We start from the raw sequence: 7,238 nt of genomic DNA on the forward strand, positions 1-7,238 counted from the left end.
AACGAGTGCCCTGCCAGGATTTCACAGCCCAGGACACACAATTCACAGAAAATGCTGAGGCAAGGATTCCACGGGTGGTTGTACTGGGGTTTGTTTAAGCCGAGCGCCAGAGAGCTCTCAAATTAAATAGGTCACAGATAGGCCTGGTGATATTTTTCATAGTCACAGCTGTTTGTGGTCACCCTCTTTAATGTGATGGGAGCAGACCACAAATTGGATGAGCAGCACTGAGATATTTAAACGTTGGGTGATTAAATCCAGACTAACAAAGAGCCTTGAAAACCTGGTGCTGAGTGAAATAAGCCAGACACAAAGGACAGAGATTGTGTAATCCCACTTAGATGAACTATCTGGAATTGGCAAGTGCACAGAGACAGAGAGTCCACTAGTGGTTACAGGGCCAGCAGGGAGAGCAGCAGGCAGTTATTGCTTAGGGGGCACTGAGTGTCCACTCGGGATGAAGAAAACTTTCAGAAATAGTGGTGACAGCTCCCCCAGCACTGTGGATACCACTCATGCCCCCGAGTTGTACACACCAAAATGGCATGAATGACAAATTCTATGTGATCACTTTTATTTAAAATAATTGACTGACATTTTTTGATAAAGAATATTATCAAAATATTGTTTTTTAATTTAAAAATCAAGAAAAGTATTCGATATCATGCAAATTGAGTTCTTTCATTTATTGAGGTTCCAGGTCAAGCCAAATCATCTGGGTTTCTCTAGAAGCCTGACTGAATTAACTAAAACTCACGGCCATCGAGTTGATGCCGACTCCTTCCAAACCTATAGGACAGGGTAAATCTGCCCCTGAGTTTCTGAGACTGTGGCTCTTTACAGGAGGCAAAAGCCTCATCTTTCACCTATGAGACAGCTAGTGGTTTCAAACTGCTGGCCTTGCGGATGACAGCCCAACGTGTAATCATGACGCCACCAGGGCTCCTTGACTTAATCAGGAGAGTCCCCAAATCCAAGTTGCTGGTCCTTCTGCCCTGGGTCATCAGTGTTCCAGGCTGTCTTCAGGGCACTAGCTCCTCTCTGTCACCTTCCATCTCCCCCCTAAATCTGCCTCCTCTCTGCCGCCACCCAGCCTACGTTAACACCACAGACCATGAAATACCATTGAGGAAGGAGTCCCTCGCAGCGGTACAATGTGAGAAACCAGAACTTACAGGTCTGTGCTCATTCGGCGGCTTGCTTTCCTCCAGAAACCACCACCTTTACATAAGGGATTCAGTGGCATACACAGAATTACAAATTCCAAACCTGTAGATAATTACTGGCCCATTACTTTTCATTAAACTCCATGCCAAGTAAGTGATATGTGAGAGCTCAGAGAGCGCATGCAGCCAACCACCACATGGCTCAATCCAATGCAGACTCAAAACCAATCTTTGTGTTAGTCGATGTACCCACAGCAGTTCTTCCACATAAGCCATCCCCCCTGAAGACCGTCAGCTGCTCTCAGGGAGCAGAGGAGGATGAAGCCAAGGTTACCAGGCAATATGCAAGGCTGTTGGGTCAAGCCCAAAGAACCAGAGGCCATGGGTCAGATGCGGGATCCAGACCTACCCACGCCCACTCCCCAGCAAAAACATTATCAACTAAGTGAAATGTGAGAATATTATTTGGATCTTACTTCTAAAAACCCAACTGTAAAAAGTAAAATAAACATTTACAAGACATCTGGGGAAATATGAACATACCAGATATGTTATGATTTTCTTAACACTACAAAAAATATTCAGTAACACCAAGCTATCAAAATCACTCCAATGGATAAGTGAAGAAAACGGGTCTCCCTGACTCTACCCGTATGCCCCCCGAGAGTCAGTTTTCATCACAGCAGCCAAAATAATCCTTTGAAAACATAGGTCACAAACCATCTTCTGCATGAATTGCCCAAATGCTCAACTCCTCTCCTATTCAGAAAAAGCAACAAAGTCTCGAGCAAATGTGCCTCCAAGCCCATATATAATCTAGTTTCTCACTGTCTCTCTGATGACAGTCCCTACCACTTCCCTGTGGCTCACTGTATTCCTTGCCATTAACACCCCAGGCATGTGCCCATTCAGACCTTTACCACGTGCTGTTCCATCTATCTAAACCTCCTCCTCCCACCCAAGCCTTTGCTTAAACATCAACACCCACCCCCAGGCCAACCTGGCCCTTCTTAGTTCCCTTGTTGCTTTATAATTCTGCAAAGTACTTACACACTGTCCACATATTGTTAGTTGCCATCAAGTGCTTTTTGTTTGGGGGGGGGGGGTTAGTTGAAAAAGATACTTTTATTTATTTTTATTCATTTTATTGGGGGCTCGTAGAACTCTTATCACAATCCATCCATCCATGTGTCAAGCACATTTGTTGCCATCATCATTTTCAAAACATTCTCTTTCTACTTGAGCCCTTGGTATTAGCTTCTCATTTTTATCCCCTCCCTCCCCCACCCTCGCTCCCTCATGAACCCTTGATACTTTATAAATCTTTTTTTTTTTTTCCATAGCTTACACTGACCGATGTCTCCCTTCAACCATCAAATAGCTTTAGTCGCATAGGGACCCTGTGTGTAGAGTAGAACTTCTCCCTCCATAGCATCTTCAAGGCTGTGAACTTTCAGAAGGCGATCACCTGGCCTGTCTTCAGAAGTATTTGAAACAAACGCATGCACCTATGAACTAGAACCCTAGTGGCGATACTTTGGGGCTTACCCTTTGTGTCAGGCTGGGTTTTCTAGAGAAACAAAGCCAGGACACTTATGAATGTATAACTTGGTATCAAGAACTAGTCTTCTATCAAGACAGCATCCCAAACCAGTCCAACTTAAGTCCATGAGTCTGATGTGAATAGAAGCTTGCTTCAGACACATGTTGCTACAGGATGGTGACAAAGACAAGTAAAGGGCACAGGGAGATCGCAGGCTGGTGGATACAGAGTCCTGTGAATCCAAGGTCAGTGGGAACATGGCAGGGTACCAACAGCTCTCCAGGTCGGCGGCCCACAAGGAACCACCGCTAAAGGCAGGCAGAGAGTCCCAGCAAGCAGGGAGGGCCAAGGGCCAGAAAGAAGGAGACGTCTCACTGCCTCTCTTATAGAAAAAGCCACACCCCTAAGCAGACATCATCAGGCTGTGACCTGATCGATAGGTTGGACTGCACCCCTATGCTTTCACACAGGAGCAAGTTGACATATAAAATTTGTAACACCCTCATAATTCACGTGTTTGGCTATTTTGTTATTCTGTTTTATTCCCTGGTTGTTTATACACCTAGTGCATATTCAATAAACATTTCCTGAATAAAGATTGCAGAGAAAGGCAAAAGGGGAGAAATCGGGGCTGGGGAAGCACACCAATGAACAGTATACTCCTGGGTCCCTTAGGGTGGGCTGGATGGTGGTGTGCTAAACAATCCTAAAATCTCCGTAAGGGAGAATAAAACATTCTTTCTCGTTCACACATGTTTGCATGGGTGAGCTATGACTACTCTATGCAATAGGTTTCAAACTTACTTGGCCTACCACCCCTTTTCAGAAAAAAAGGAAAAAGAAACAAACCTTTTGTCTTATAGCCCATAATCCACAGTAAGGGATAAGTACTTGCTTTTGTAGTTCAATGGATCATCCCAATGCCCCGCTGAGGGCCGAAGAACCCACTTTGGGAAACACTGCTGTACACTGACTCCACGCCACAGTTCATGATGACCAAATGGACTCCGTCAGGGACGTTGGTCATTGTGACAGAGGGGAAAGAAAAGGGCAAACCTCCAGTGACAAAAATTTCGCTGACCAAAGCAAATCACACAGGTCAGGGGCATACATCACCTAGCACTGCGGAAAGAGAGCCAGAAGATCCGGCAAAAGAGCAGAAAACATTACAAGTACTAAACAATAACAACAAAAATCCCAATGACACAAAAAGAAAAGCCTATAAATAGTTCGATTGTAGTATTAAATAAAATTGTCTCTGGGGGGTGAGGTGCCAGCCCCACCCGGTACTTGAACTCACTGGTTCAGTAATACTACTTCTGGGTTCAGTAATGCACAATTGTACGGTTGAGATATATAAGCATTATATTAAAGTCATAGAGAGCATGAGAGATAATACAATAATACAGTCAGGCATGATACATAGCAACATTGCTCACCTCAGCCCAGCTTGGTGGTCCATGTGGAGAGGGGGAAGGGAAGGAGGGAAAGGGAACAAGGGAGAGGGGAGTGACCAGGGAGTGAGCAGCAAGGAGCTCAGGGTCAGAGAGAGAAGTTCCGCTGACTCACACCTATATACCTTTTGGGGGCAATCCAGCCCACTAATTACAGGTAAAGACATATGTCACAGGAAGGGGCTGCACTATAGGTTACACAGCAATGAGAGGGTGGTCTCTGGGTCTCCGTAGGAACATTATCAGTAGGGTGTCAACTCCTCCTACAGGAGCCTGTCCATTGTCCCCAGAGGCAGGGAGCAGGCCCACCCCTGTGGAGGGATGAGACAGCAGTCTGGCAACTGATTCCCTCAGGGGAGGGAATGCCTGCGCATCTGACCTCCTCCCACAAGTCCCCCTTTTGTTTTATATATAAAATTCAAAAGAGATCTGTTTGTTGACTGTTAGGAATGTGTTCTGGTCAAGACTGATAGGTTGCCATGCCCTGGCCCCAAAGTCTATTTTTTGTATTCCCTTGGGACGTCACTGCTTTGCTCTCCTTGATGCTCTGTTACACACCCTTAGCATTTCCCCCACCCCCACCGACCCTACCCCCCAGTGTGGTGGGGTCAGATCAAGCACTGTGTCTCCAGTGTTGTCCCCAGTAGCACTATGGGTCAGTGAGGGATGTCTTGTCTTGTGGTGGGGCCAGCCCTGTTGGTCTTCTCTGTGCATTGGGTGCTCTGAGCAGGAATATCGTCCTCAGGGATTGGTGGGCCAAGATGTGTTCCATTCTCTCTCCTTCCCTCTTTATTTGCTCCTGTGTGCTCTGATCTAATGCAACTCTTCCTGAGCTGTAGCTTCTGTGCAGTCCTCTGAAGTGCATTCTTCAAGGGCAGTGGCGGGGGTGGGAGGGTGGGGGGGAGTGTCCACATAAGAGGGCTTTTTCTTAACTGTCTGACCACTACCATCATGGACTGCATGCATGTTTCCAGGATGAGCCTGTCCCAGTCAGCTCTGCCTTATTACCACAGACTCCCCACCTGACTGAAAGTGACATCTGACCACTTAAAGTAGATCTACAAACTGGCCAAGAAGGACTTGACTCCTTCACAAATCAGTGTGATCTTGAGAGAGTCATATGGCACTACACAAGTGCATTTTGTGGCAAGCAATAAAATTGTGAGGATCCCTGTGTTAGACCAGGTTGACTAGAGAAACAAATCCATATAGGCATGAGAGAACTTTATATCAAGAAGTAATGATGCATCAATAAAACATCCCAGCCTGGTCCAGATCAAGTTCATAAGTCCGATATTAGCCCAAGAATTCCTCTTCATACTTATACAGCACAGGCAGTGATGCCTAACACAGGAGGATCACAGGCCGGTAGGTGGAAAGTCCTGTGGACCTAGTGGCAGGGGATGCATCGCCAGGGCTCTGGCTGCAATCAGTGTGTTTCCATGTGGCTTGTCAACAGGAAGGTGAAGCAGAGAGAGTGGGCCGCCTCTTCTGATAACTGTATCAAGAGAAAGGAAGCTCCCAGAATCTTCATGAGAAGGAGGGATCATCAGGCTGTGACCTGACTGAAAGGCTAGACTCCACCCCTTTATTCTTTTATCAAGTCGACATAAAATTGTGTAACTACCACAATCACTAAATCCAAAGAACTTGCTCCTAATCTTCCTGAGTCTCTTTATCATTTGATTAAGGAAGCTGCATCTTTTGGAAAGCATCTTGAGAGGCACAGAAAGGATAAGGACACTAAATTCCGGCTGATTCTGATGGAGGGTAGAATACACCAGTCAGCTTCATACCACACGATGAAGAGAGTCCTCCCTCCTAATTGGAAGTATGAATCATCCACAGTCTCTACCCTGGTTGCATAAATTTGTGTATGCATCTGAGTAATAAGACCACTATTTAACTACATACAGTAAAAGAAATACCGGAGGTATATATTTTAGTCCACAAACAGGCTTGCAAGAATTGTAGGGGTTTTTTTCTGTAACTCAACTTAATTTCTATTTGTGGCCCCCAATAAGCCAAATAGCTGGGACTTAATCTCATTTAATTGTGTTGATAGTAGTTACTGAGTCATCTCTGACTCGTGGCCGCCGTCTACCACCAAAGGAAATGTCGCTCCGTCCCTCCCCATCGTTGTGGTGCTATGAGTCCATTGTTGCAGCCATGATGTACTTTGAGAGTCTTCGAACCCAGGTGATGTAGTGGGTAATGTGTTGGGCTGCTAAGCACAAGGCCAGCGGTTAAAAACCACCAGCTGCTCCATGGGAGAAAAATGAGGCTTTCTACTCTTGCATAGATTTACAATCGCAGAAACTCACAGGGGTAGTTCTATGCTGCCCCATAGTGTCACTGTGAGTCAGAATCTAATTGCTGGTGATGAGTTTGTTATTTTTGGTCTAATTCGGGGGCCCATCTTCCAGCACTAGTGGTCTATCACACAGTATTCAGCCTCCCCCATAGGGTTTTCACTGGTATGGTTCAAAAGCAGTTGCTGGGTCTTTTTTTTCAGTCTGTCTTAATCTAAAACTATCTATTCTGGGTAACCCTGCTTGGAATAGAAGCATTTTCCTTGTTGCATAAATATATACAAGGGGGTGCCCCCCAAAAAAAACCAGCACGCTTTTTTTTTATGTGAGGGAGATCATGCATTTGGAGTTCATTCCAACAGGTCAGACTGTTCATTAAGCTATTTAGAGGTTCTAAAAAGATCACATAACAGTGTACAACAAAAAAGACCTGATTTCTGCAGACGAAGGACTGGTTTTGCCACCATGATAATGTACTTGCTCATGCAGTCATTTCAGCGCACCAGTTTTTGGCAAAAAACAGCATGCTTCTCTTGCCCCACGCACCTTACTCACCTGATCTCACTCCATGCGACTTTTTGTTTCTGTGAATGAAGAGGGACATAAAAGGACAGTGATTTGATGATGTAGAACGGGTGAAGAAAAAAATGAGTGAGGTGCTGTCAGCCAACCAAACAGATGAGTTTGAGAAATGTTTCCAAGAATGAAATTGCAGGGGAACCGATTACAAGAATCTACGTATAGCCTTCTCCCTGGGGGATGG

General features: G+C 45.4%; 1 pseudogene; it reads left to right on the forward strand.

Moving 5' to 3' along the window:
* The first annotated feature begins 5,114 nt into the window (after positions 1 to 5,114).
* LOC101654340 lies at positions 5,115 to 6,031 on the forward strand (annotated as a pseudogene).
* Positions 6,032 to 7,238: the final 1,207 nt, after the last annotated feature.

The sequence above is a fragment of the Echinops telfairi genome, unplaced genomic scaffold, assembly GCF_000313985.2.
Source record: "Echinops telfairi isolate 266 unplaced genomic scaffold, ASM31398v2 ScPeMD7_7469;HRSCAF=8507_0, whole genome shotgun sequence".
In the NCBI taxonomy this organism is placed as follows: domain Eukaryota; kingdom Metazoa; phylum Chordata; class Mammalia; order Afrosoricida; family Tenrecidae; genus Echinops; species Echinops telfairi.